Source organism: Panthera tigris, chromosome D3 (genome assembly GCF_018350195.1).
Source record: "Panthera tigris isolate Pti1 chromosome D3, P.tigris_Pti1_mat1.1, whole genome shotgun sequence".
NCBI lineage: Eukaryota > Metazoa > Chordata > Mammalia > Carnivora > Felidae > Panthera > Panthera tigris.
The window spans coordinates 66,200,405-66,212,862 of record NC_056671.1 but is presented as its reverse complement, the minus strand read 5'-3'; the positions used below and the strand labels follow the sequence as shown (position 1 = coordinate 66,212,862).

General features: G+C 49.8%; 1 long non-coding RNA gene across 1 annotated transcript in view; it reads right to left on the bottom strand.

The window, feature by feature from the left end:
* LOC122232458 overlaps positions 1–12,458 on the bottom strand; it is a 43,852-nt gene that overhangs the window by 15,024 nt on the left and 16,370 nt on the right. Inside the window, exon 3 of the long non-coding RNA XR_006209800.1 lies at positions 4,663–4,820. This is a non-coding gene — a long non-coding RNA (uncharacterized LOC122232458). The remainder of the gene's footprint in view (positions 1–4,662; positions 4,821–12,458) is intronic.

Here is a 12,458-nt window from a genome sequence, read left to right as displayed (position 1 = left end):
AGGCATTTCCTGGAAAGCAACGGAGGGAGACACTGGAGGGCAGCCAGACCAGACTGGAGCAGTCATTATCATGCCCTCTCCTGCTATACACATCGTTCACCAGATAAGGTGCATTACCAGAGCAAGAGAGTGAAAACCAAGCAAGAGAAACCCATGAGATCCAGGCACACAGACCCCCAATTCCAGAGAGAGGCAAAGGGAATTTTAAGGATGAAAGCAAAAGAAAATCCCAAGACAACAACTGATGGGCAACCCTAGAGAAGAGCAAGTCCAAACTGAAGGAAAATGAAGGTCTCCAGGAAGGACAGCTCTGGAGAAAAAACTGAAAATGATAGATTACCTCCTATGATTGACCTAATGGATCAGTGTACTGTGTCTGATTTGTAAACACTGTACAAAGGCTCACGTGTATACACTACTGAAAGAAAGTTAAGCAAATCGAAACAACAAAGCAATTATTAACTTTGGGAAAAACAAAAACCAAAAAACCAGAAAGAAAACAATAGCACAAATTACAAAGCTCAGTTGTGAATAATTTTTACATAGGCGTGAGTGATACTGTAGACTCTGAATGTTGACCTAAGGAAAAATTGTAAATTAATCATATTGGAAGGATGGGGGAGGGGAGGAGAGAGGATATTAGTGTCAGAGCATTAAACCTCATCTATCATAATGAGCAATCAATCGATAATGCCTATAATTAAGTAATTGAAAGATAGCAGCATAGGCATATTCTTTAGACAGATAGAAATGGGTGAATTCCAGAAGAAATAGGTAACAGAGTTTGGTGGTTGCCTTTAAGGAAGAGAACAGGGAAAGTGGGGAAGGGTGGAACAGGGAACCACCACACTGTCATAAGCCTTTTTAGCGCTATTTGACTTTCCAAATGTGTGTATACATCATATTGGCTTTCCATATTAATTAAACAAGTAAAAGTACAGCAATATTAGAAGGCTCTGACTTGGAAATTGTTCCAATGTCTGATTTGTAAACACTGTACAAAGACTCACGCGTTTGCTCTTACTTAATAGCTTTGGGTCTGAGCTTCTTCCCAAGACGGTGAATATTTCCAAGATATACAATAAGCATTTGTGGAGTGAACAAATGCACCAGCAGATGAGCTAACAAGCCAGACAGCCACCAGAAGTAAAGCAGAACACACAAGAACTCATAAGATGCCGGTGTCGTGTGGATGGATGCCATCTGCGAGGGGCCATGGCAAAGATGACTGCACACAACCAGGCAGCCTCTGGGTGAGGGATCCCCATTCTCCACAGGAGGCCTGGTGGTCCCAATCCCAGACACACATGGGACAACTAACCCCACGGCCTGGGCGCCTGTGTCCACAGGAGCTTGGGCTTTGTTAGTAGGACTCCTTTGGTAGAAAGGAATCAAGACTCACCTAAACCACCTTCAGAAAGGAAGACATAATGGTCAGAAAAAGGGATGACTGAATTGGAACAGGACAGGGCAAACTGGGAAGGTCACCAGAGTCAGCCCTGGGGACCTGCTCCTCTCTGGTGCCACTCCTCCCTCCACGTTCTTCCCTCCCCATTTCTCTTGCTTCTCTGGGAAGCCGACACCATTGAATGTTCTGGCTAGGTTTGGGGGCATGTCCACCCTTGTGAACGCTCTTCCCCACTGCTGAGCCCAGAAACCTGACCTCTGCAGCGTCCTGGCAATAAAGCTCCAGGCAAGTGACCTAGACTCCATATTGAGGTCTCACCCACACCAGACTTGGACGAGACATGAGCACTGGAAGAAGAAAGTGCCACATGGCACAGGCATCTAGCTTCGGGACAGTGGCACCGTCTTCTCCTAGGCAGGGGCCATCCTTCTTGGGAGGTGAGCTTCAAGCCTGGTTCCCAGTTCTCCAGATGATTCTGTGTGGCTCTTGGCTTACATTCCCCCAGAGTAGACAATGGTTGAAATATTCAAGTGTAACTATTGGGGTTGAGGGCGGGGGGTGGGGGGAGTCCCAGGAAACACTGGTAGAAGAGAGGAAGAGAGGGAAGGAAGCTAACTCAGTATGTGTTACCGGGTGTGGTGGGCTATTTCGTGGGCCCCATTCCTCCCCTCCAGTATCCAGTACCCATGCTCCCTGGGAATGTGACTTTACCATGCTTCCCATTCAGGTGGGGAGTGTATTTCTGCACCCCGTGGATCTGCCCAGGCTTGGGCCTTGTTTGGCCCAAGAGAATAGAGATAGAAGTGGCATTGAGTGAGTTCTGGAGCCTAACAAAGCCCTGCAGCTTCTGCCTGTGTCCTTTCAGAACACTGCCCTGAGACCGCCTCACAAGGAAGCTGGTCTAGCCTGCTGGAGGATGAGGGGTCACTTGGAGGGAAACTGAGGCACACAGCCCACTGCCAGACATGTGAGAGAGGCTATCTTGGACTTTCTTTCCTGCTGAATGCAGCTGAACGAGATGACACCCGCATTAGAGTCGCCATCCAACCCACGTGAGAAACAATTCATCATTACTGTTTTACGTCACACAAGTTTTGGATGGTTTGCTCCACGGCAATAGATAACTGTTGTATCAAGCCAGTTGCCAGTCAGGGCACCTGGAGCTCAATCCTGCTGGGGAGCTCTGGGAGACAGTGGGGAACAGGCCTCAGAGTTAGTTCCGTTGAAGGAAGGGGGTGTTTTTTGACCTACACCCCATCTGTCATTGGTTCAGGCTGCTTCCAGGGACATGAACTGGCCAGCACTTCTGGTTTGCCTGGCACACAGGCCAGGCGTGCTCCCTGCGGTCAGAGATCTTGTACGGTGTCACAGTAAGTAGACTTGGCGTGTGGCAGTGAATGCAAGGGGGCCTGGGCAGGGCACTGGCAGGGCCTGCTATAGTGGGTATCCCAACGTGCTTTTCAGAAACTTCTTTTCTGATTTAATCAGCTAGAGCCAGTGTCTGATGTTGCATCCTGGAGCCCTCCTGACTGATGAATGTGCGTCTCCATTCCAGTCCTTCATGGCTACCAGCTGACCTCATCCCTCTCTAATTCATAGTCCAAATTCTGGAGGCAGCCAAGTGGATTGGCTCTGCGCACCTCCACGGCCCCTGATGGACAGAGTTCTTCCAGCCAGATGGTCACCAAGTGACCTGCACATGGGCCGCCTGCAGTCAGGGGCCCGCCTGGACCAGTCAGGGTTCAGTTACTTCCCTGAGCAGGGCCATTGAGTATGTGCAGGCACCATGACTGATCTGCTCCAACAAGGTGGGGACAGCCATTTGTGTCTGAATTCCTGCCCCTGCCCTATCTCACTGCAGGGACATGGCCCATTGTTCTGCAATTCAGAACTTCTGGGGCATGGAGCTCTCTGTCTACTGTGGGGGGAAAATTAAGGACTCCCTGGTGCCCAAAATACTTGCCACCCCCCACCCCGGCCCCTTGATGCCACTTAGAAGTAAGATGCACGTCTGCATTCCCAAATGGAACCTGAAATGCATTTTCTCACCATACCAAGACCGTCAAAGGTGACCGAGGGCAGTTAACGTTGTACTGTTAATGATAAACTTCAGGAACACTATGAGTTAAAGAGAAATTTGTGGACTGGAGTGAAAAACCAACCACCATTTATAACTTGGTTTCTATGGGAAAAATGCATTCTGAGTTTCCAAACAACTGGCTCACATGGAGATTTCTGGAACATAGCCTGGTCCCAACGTTGGGAACTGTAGGTGGCTTCTCAGTATTCTCCATTAACATGGTCACTGTGGGTAGTTTGTAGCGGGCTCTTGTGCCAGGCTCAGAGAGCCCGGAGGAAAGCCGTGGGATCCTCTGGACAACCTTGTGGAGTACCCAAACCTGTCCTTCTGAAGCTGGACAGGACCTCTGAGCTGACAGGGACAGCAGAGGGCATCTGATCCCACATGCTCCCCAGGGTCACATTCCTGACAGTCTCTGCTTATATGCTCACTGCTACACAGCGATCTTGTAGGGCCAACTGTCACTGGTCAACAGCTCTTTCTTCTATTGAGCTGAAATCTGCCCTCCCACCTCGATTCCACCACTGCAATTTCTGCTCAGCCTTCAAACCTTTCTCAGGTTTTAACGTCTCTGTGAAGCCTTCCCTAACCCTAATGTCATCCCTTCCCTAATGTCATCGTCCTGCACATTAGAGCACTACTAGCTGCGACAACGAACAAACCTGAAACACTGTGGAATATATCACCCCTTATCAAATAGTGAGTGTCTTAGCTCGGGCTGTTCTAACAAAATACCATAGACAAACACCTATTTCTCACAGTTCTGGGGCTACAAGGTCCTGCAATCTAGGTGCCGGCAGCTTCAGTGTCTGGTGAAGACCCGCTTTCCGGTTCCTGGATAGCCATCGTCCCGCTGTGTGCTCACATGGCAGAGAGAGATGGTCTCTCTCGGGTCTTTACTCGGAAGGCCACTAATCCCGTTCGTGAGAGCCCCACCCACCTTCGTGACCTACTTACCTCCCAAAGGACCCACCTCCAGCTACCATCACTTTGGAGATCAGGGCTTCAACATATGAATATAGGGGTGGGGGACACAAACATTCAGTTCACAGCAGTGGTGCTCCTGGCTGGCAAGCAGGCAGTATTTCCCATTTGGCGATTTAGGGTCCCGGGCTCCCGTCATCCTGCCAGCCTGCCGTCGGCAGGTAGGAAAGAGAGTGGTGAGAAGTCATACCTGCTTCTTAACAGCCGACACTTCTTGTCTTGGAATTGATCCATCACTTCGACTCAGTGCCTTTGGCAAGGATTAGGCACATGGCCCCACCCAGATGAAGACAGAGGAGAGGCCGAGAAATGTCATCCATAGTTGGACAGGCATTTGTAGTGACAGCTCTAGACAGAGGAAGCAGAAGCACAAAGATAGACATGGAGTTCAATCTCTCTCTCTCTCTCTCTCTCTCTCTCTCTCTCTCTCACACACACACACACACACACACACACACACTCCAAGCCTGTCCTCAGCTGGTACATGATTCCCAGCTAATCTGCATGTGTTAAGCAATACACTGAGCTCAGTCTTATTGAAGCAAAAGACAGGACCAATCCCCCTGCCCTAAACTCATCCATGTGTCCCCTGAGGTCACAGGACACCAAGGGGGTTAGAAGGCAATGCTCAGAGAAATCCTTCCTCCAGCTGGAGACATAATGGGAATGGAAGCCCGTCTGACTGGGGCTGGGCCTCCCTGCACATGTACTAACTCAAGAGAGGCTACAGTCCCCTGTGGGCAGATGCCTGAGGCCTAAGGCACTTTTCCGGGAAGATAGGCAACTGAAAGCAATCGCTCACATTTCTTGGGCACTTAGTACGTACCAGCATTGTTCTGAGAACTTGACACTGTAACTCAACTTTCTTTCATGCTGTTACTGAGTTCTATTATTATGCTGTATATTACAGACAGGCATGTTGAGGCACTGAGGCTGTCACTTACCCAAGGTCACAGAACTAGAATGTGGTGGAACTAAGCCACAGTCCCAAACTCTGGCTGCAGAGCCAGGTTCTAGGAACCACTGACCCTACTGCCCAGCTCCAACAGTGTAGGGGGCCCTGTCCCCCGCCCCCAGGGCTTTTGCACTTCTTTATAAAGCCAGCCCACCTCCCTTCTGTTAAGGGCAAGGTGGAGAGGGGAGGGAGCATGAAGACTCCAGGCTAGAGGCTAGGATGAGTTCCTCCTACGGTCCTCCCCACCCCCACCCCCTACCCCCTGGGTGGGTGGGGGGGGCAAGAGTCCCAGTCTGCCACCTGTCACCCCCAGCACCACAGAGCAGCTGCGCCCAGGAGGCGGGCTCCTCACCTCGCAGCTGGGAGGCTCCAGGGGAGGGGGGCGGCCAGGGAGGAGAGGCAGCCAGTACCCTTCGTGGACTTTTCTGCTGGGCTTGCAGCAAATCTGTTGCCCAAGCTCTTTACAGGGAGAAGTTCCCTTTCCCAGCCTGGGGCCCCTACCCTCCTTCCCGCTCCCCACCCCCACCCCCACCCCAGGATCCTCCTTCCCAGTCCTGCAGCAGCCCCAGGTGGCTGGGAGGCCAGGGCTGGGGTAAGAGACTGCAGAAGCCTAGTTCCCACCGTCCCAACGGTGGGAGGACGCCCAAGGAAGCCACCTCCCAGAGACAACTCCTCACACACGTGGTGAAAGCTGGGAACCCTTGCATTTCAGTCTCCTCTGTCAATAAGTGGAAAATAGCTTAGAGGGCGTATCCCCATTTGGAGTCTTAGTTTCCTCATCCATTAAATGGGTTTAGTACCCTCAGTCATTGACTTCCTGGGGCTTTGCAGGGTGTCAGAACCTTACTAAACCAGTGCCCCCATGGCAGGCACCCTTAAAATGGTTTGTTTCACTAGCAAAAAAAAAAAAAATTCCCATGGGTGATATTCTGCAGCCATGAAAATGAATGTCAAAGAAAAGATGCTTCATATCATATCTGTTGTGTCCATTTCCATCAGATAGGGGTCCCCAAATACGGAGCAACAAGAGGTGGAAGTTGGCAGCCTGGGGCGGGGTGTGTGGGGGTGGGTGGTGAAAGGATTCACCCAAGGCTGAACAAAGAAGATAGAAGTTTATTGAATACACCGCAAGAGGCAAAGGATCTGTCTGCCGGAGGCCCGGATGGGAGCTGTTATTAAAAGGGGAAGGTGAGGAGGTATGCGGACAATGGAATTTTCCCTTTTTTGGTAGTTGTGCCTGGTAGCAAGCAGCCCACTGGTCAGGTAGGGCCTATGGGTATTTTGAGGCGGGTGCCTGATGGACCCGTCTGGATTCAGCCAGGTGTTCGCTGTGGGCCCTTTTGCCTTGATGAAGTTTCCATTGCTCGAGCCTGTTGTCTAAAAGTGGCCTCTACAACATCTATACCTAAAAATAAGAAGCCACCATAATGCTAATAATGTGGAATAATTATGGGGAAGTTTTAATTTTGGGGTGTGTGTGTGTGTGCTTTCAGCTTTTTAAAACACACTTTCTATGAGTATTTGCTACCAGATCAAATTTTTTTTTCAGGTACCTAAAGCCCTAATTTTACTTGTTCATTCCCCTATCACTGAAGGCTCTTTCCAGCCCACATAATACAGTCAGTGAGAGACTTTTCATGCTAGAAGCATCTGGGGCAGTGATTTTTAACTCTTCGAAAGCCACACATCTCCTAGAGAGTCTGATGGAAGTTGTGGGCCAGTCTCAAACACGCACACACACACACACACACACACACACACACACATAGATACAACTCTTATGTGATCTGGCAGGATGTTCTTGGACTCCATGAAGTCTGTCCCTGAACTTCAGGTTAGAAGCTTCTGATTTGAGTAAATTCCCAGGCTTAAGGGGTCCCCGAGTAAATTCCCAGGCCGAGGGGTCCCCAGGCCAGGGGAGAGGCTTACTGAAGGTTACCATAGGCTAGTGGCACAGTCTGGGTTTTAAGGCCTCCCCAGTCTGGCTCCCGGCAGCCTTCCCAGCTATGGCTCCACTAGGCCCCCACACAGACAAACTGGCCTCCACTCATGCTTGGCCTTCTCCAGGCTCTCCTCCAGCCACCGCTCTCCAGCCCTCTGCTGAATGCCCAAGTCTTCTTCATCAGTTTGCAGATTGCCTGTAGCTGCGTGTAAATGACCCCCAGGTCCCCACAGGAAGAGTGGCTCAAACACCCTAGGGTATATTCTATCTGGGCAAAGTCTAAAGGTGAGCAATCCACGGCTGGTATGCTAACTCCATAGAGGCATCAGGTACACAGGCTCCTTCCACCTTTTTCGCTCTGCTCTGCCATCCTCAGAGTGCAGAGTCCACGCCCAAGGTTGCCCCATGGACCAAGACATATACCAGGAAGCAGAAGGAAGGAAGGTGGAAGGAGCAATAAAGGCACACCTCCCACAAGAGTCGTTTTCCTCTGAGGAGTCTTCTAGAAAGTCCTGCATACCACCTCTGCTGCATCTCACTGATAGGGGGAGGCTCCTTGGCCACATTCCACTGCAAAGGAGGCTGGGAAATGGAGTCTTTGCAACAAGGCCCTCTGCTCAGGGTTTGGTTACTAGGGAAGAAGGGTGGAGTGGATACTGGCCAGGCAAGCTTCAGCTTCTTCTGTGTCATGTCTACAGCCCACTGCCAACTGCCAGGGTCTCAGCTTCCTGTGCAACCTTCTGGTCTGTGTCTAAGCCTGTTAGTTTCCAAGTCCCATCTCCAGATATTATTTTTTTTTTAATTTTTTTTTAATGTTTATTTATTTTTGAGACAGAGAGAGACACAGCATGAGCAGGGAAGGGGCACAGAGAGAGGGAGACACAGAATGTAAAGCAGGCTCCAGGCTCTGAGCTGTCAGCACAGAGCCCGACGCGGGGCTCGAACTCACGAACTGTGAGATCGTGACCTGAGCGGAAGTCAGACGCTTAACCGACTGAGCCACCCAGGCGCCCCTCCAGATATTATTTAAATATGTCATTGCTATCAAATTTGGGGGGAGGGGGTTGATACATTATAAATATAACTTACTTTTGTAACAATGATACAATTCTTTTTTTTAACCAAAATCTATATTCCAGTTTGATCAGTTGGCTCGATAATATTCTTTACACCACTACAAAAAGCAAGCTTAAGAAGAGATCAAGACTTATTTCTGGTTCTTTTTCTCTGTAGATTGAAGGACAAACGACTGTGTTTAAAACATTACACAAATTAGGGGCGCCTGGGTGACTCGGTGGGTGAAGCGTCCAACTCTTTTTTTTTTTTTTTTTTTAATTTTTTTTTTAACGTTTTATTTTTGAGACAGAGAGAGACAGAGCATGAACGGGGGAGGGCAGAGAGAGAGGGAGACACAGAATCGGAAGCAGGCTCCAGGCTCTGAGCCATCAGCCCAGAGCCCGACGCGGGGCTCGAACTCATGGACCGCGAGATTGTGACCTGAGCTGAAGTCGGCCGCTTAACCGACTGAGCCACCCAGGCTCCCCTGAAGCGTCCAACTCTTGATTTCAACTGAGGTCATGATCTCACGGTTCGTGAGTTCAAGCCCTGCTTCAGCTCAGCATTGACAGGTGGCACCTGCTTGGGATTCTCTCTGTGTGTCTCTGCCACTCTCTCTCTCTCTCTCTCTCAAAATAAATAAATAGGGGTGCCTGGGTGGCTCAGTCAGTTGAGCATCCGACTTCAGCTCAGGTCATGATCTCACGGTTTGTGAGTTTGAGCCCCGCATCGGGCTCTGTGCTGACAGCTCAGAGCCTGGAGCCTGCTTCGGATTCTGTGTCTCCCTCTCTCTCTGTCCCTCCCCTCCTTATGCTCATGCTCTCTTTCTGTCTCTCAATACTAAATAAACTTAAAAAAAATTTTTTTTAATAAATAAATAAACTTAAAAAATATTACATGGATTCCTTGTTTTTTCTTTCAGTATGGCTATTTTGCTCCTATGAAGTATGGTTGAATTCATTTATTTCCATCTGAACACAACTTTAGGGGTCACTCCCATCCTTGCTGACCTAATATTCAGTTTTAAATATATAGTATATTGACATAATTCCAAAAGTCAAAACTACATAAAAATGTATGCTCAGAGAAGTGTTGCTCTCATAAACCTTCCCCAGCCTCCTTCCCCCTGAACCCCTCATGCATAACCAATTTCTTTAGTTTCCAGTCTAATCCCTTCTCCTATGCTTCTTTTGGAAATAAGCAGATATACATGTGTTTTCTTATTTTCTCTTCTTTCTCCTATAAAAGATAATATGTACAGTACATGTTCCTTTTTGCATTTTTTTGCAGTTTTCATTTAACAGCGTATCCTGAAAGTCACGTCGTATCATTTCAAAGAGATCGTCCTCACTGACTTCATAGATGCACAGTATTCCCCGGGGTGGGGATGTTCCCCAGTTTATTCAACCAGCCCCTTGTGCTGTGACACGTAGGCAATTTCCCATGTTTTGCAATCACAAGTTATGTTGCCACGAACCATGTGTGCTTACGTATTTCCACCCTGTTGAGCTATGTCTTCAGGGTAAGCCCCTGCAGCAGGTTACCAAGTCGAAGGGTAAATGTGTCCATTGCTTTGTTAGGTCTTGACGAGGTCTTCTCCAAGGATTGTGCCAGTTTGCACTCCCACCAGCAGTGTGCAAGATGGCCTATTTCTCCACAGCCATGCCAACAGAGAGGATTGCCAAGCAATTGAATTTTTGCCAGTCTGCTGAGTGAGAAATGGTATTTCAGGGTAGTTTTGTTTGTTTTTAAGTAGGCTCCACACCCAGCACGGAACCCAACTGTGGGGCTTGAACTCACAAGCCTGAGATCAAAACCTGAGCTGAGATCAAGAGTCAGACACTTAACTGACCGAGCCACCCAGGCGCCCCTAGCTGTAATTTTAGTTAGCATTTTTCTTAATATTTTGATATTTGAGGGCTATTTTATATTGTGTTTTACGTATGAATTTTCTGCTCATATCTTTTGTCCATTCTGTAAAGTTTTAAAGGTTTTTTTTCCTTCAATTTTTAAGTATTCTTTCTTAATAGTAGGGACATCTCATATTATTATTATCGGGTGACATCTACTTCCTCTGCGCGAGGCACCACGCTGGGGACTAGGGATCGTATACCTAGGGCAGTGATAGTTTAGAAAAAGAGAAGAATTCCACACGATGTCCTGAGAGTTGTAACAGAAACAAGAAAAAGATGGAAGGAACTTCGGTGCCTGATGGAATCTGGGAAGACTTCACAGAGAAGGTGACTTTTAGAAAGCTATCAAAACTATAAAAACATAGAAAGGCAAACAGATACAGGTGAGGAAAGGGTAGGGGAGAAGAGGGCATGGCCTGGACTCCAGGGCCCTTTCCAGCACCTTCTGACCCCTAGACTTGGAGGTGGAGCTCTGACCCCTCCACTCATCCCTCTTCCTGGACCATCCCAGGGTCCTTCCACGGAGTCATAGTTCTGCCTGGTCAAGCTCACCAGCTGTCATAGCTCCCCTTACTTGCCTTAGATGGTTAGACTAGTGGGGGGCAGTGGGTTCTGTTCTCTCTGTGGACTCAATGGCTCAGCTGTTTTAGGCACAAGTGGCCTTGTGGTCTTGTTTGTGGGCCTGAAAACGTGTGTGTGTGTGTGAGAGAGAGAGAGAGAAAGAGAGAGAGAAAGAATGCACAGTGCATGGGGCACATGCCCAGGAACACCCAGGAGAAATGCAATCCGTTACCGAGAGGAGAGGTCGTGTTTCCCGCATATGCCTACAACCTGTGGGTTTGGTTAAAATTAGCACTCGCTGTCCCTGTGCCACCTGAGACTGCCATCCTCAGCTATCTCCCCACCTGCCCAGCCAGGAAAGGGAGGGACAGAGCAATCAAAGACCTGGCCTCAGGGGCTCAGGGAGGCCTCCAGGCAGACATGGGGTGCGAACTAGACTGTGAAGTTGCGGGGGGCGGGGCGGGAATTCAAAGAAGGTGGAGGCCAGTGGGGAGTGTGAGCAACCCAAGGAGAAGACAAGGATCCCGCACCCAGTCCGGCTCACGCATCCTGGAGTGTCTGGAGCAGCCATGGAGATGTTAGTGAAGACAGACCCAACAGGGGTAAAGAGGCGTGTGTGTGCAAGCCTGGTAACACGGGGAGGGTTACCAGGGAAGGTGCTGTGATATAGAGAGGTTTGATCACAATAGAAATCCATGTCTCAGGTTTTGGGCCAAGGCACAATCCCAAGCCTGGTCGGGGGACAGCCCTCTTTCACGCAGAGGTTCAGGTACCCAGGCCCATTCCCTTCAGTGTTTCTGCCACCCCAGCCCTAAGGCAGTGTTGTCTGCAGCTGCCTGGTATAAGCAGACCTTGGAGGAGGCGTGCCCACTCCTCCAAAGCCCCAGCCAGCAGTGACACCTATCACCTCCCTTCATACCCTGGGAGGGGTGGCCACTTCTCCAGGTACTTGGGACCCTGAGCCCTTGTCCTTTAATAGGCCCTGCTGGAGTGAGAGACCCCAGGCCCCTCCCCAGCTGACCATGGCCTCTGCAAACCTGAGCCTGCTCTCCTGTGTCCCCGTCCTGGGATCTGCTGGCCTGGTTCTCCATGTTCTCTGGTGACCTAAACTGCAGCCTTGGGCTCTCTTTGCTGGATAAGTTTGGACCCCGACACCTCCTGTGCACACGTGTGCGTGCACACGCATACACACGGGCCGGCCTCGCCAGCTCAACAGGAAGCCCCAGCCTGCCCTCAACACTTGTCCCTAGAGGAGCCTCCAAAGGGGATCTGACACCCACAGAGCGTGAAGAATGATGCCCAGCTCCAGGTTCAGACTGAGCCCTTGGCCTCATACCCTTTCAAAGGTACTAAGAAAGGCTAATTAAGGGAGTGTGCCTGGGAAGATGGTCTCCATTGTCTCCTCGCAGATCAAGGGGTCCAAATCAGCCATCCTTGCTTCCAGAGTCCAGCCAGACCAGCCTCTGGCTTCTAGCACTCACCTCCTCCGGGGAGCCTCCTGGATTAACACTCTTACTACAACCTAACCATGCAAAGCCTCAGTGAAGGTTCATATATTT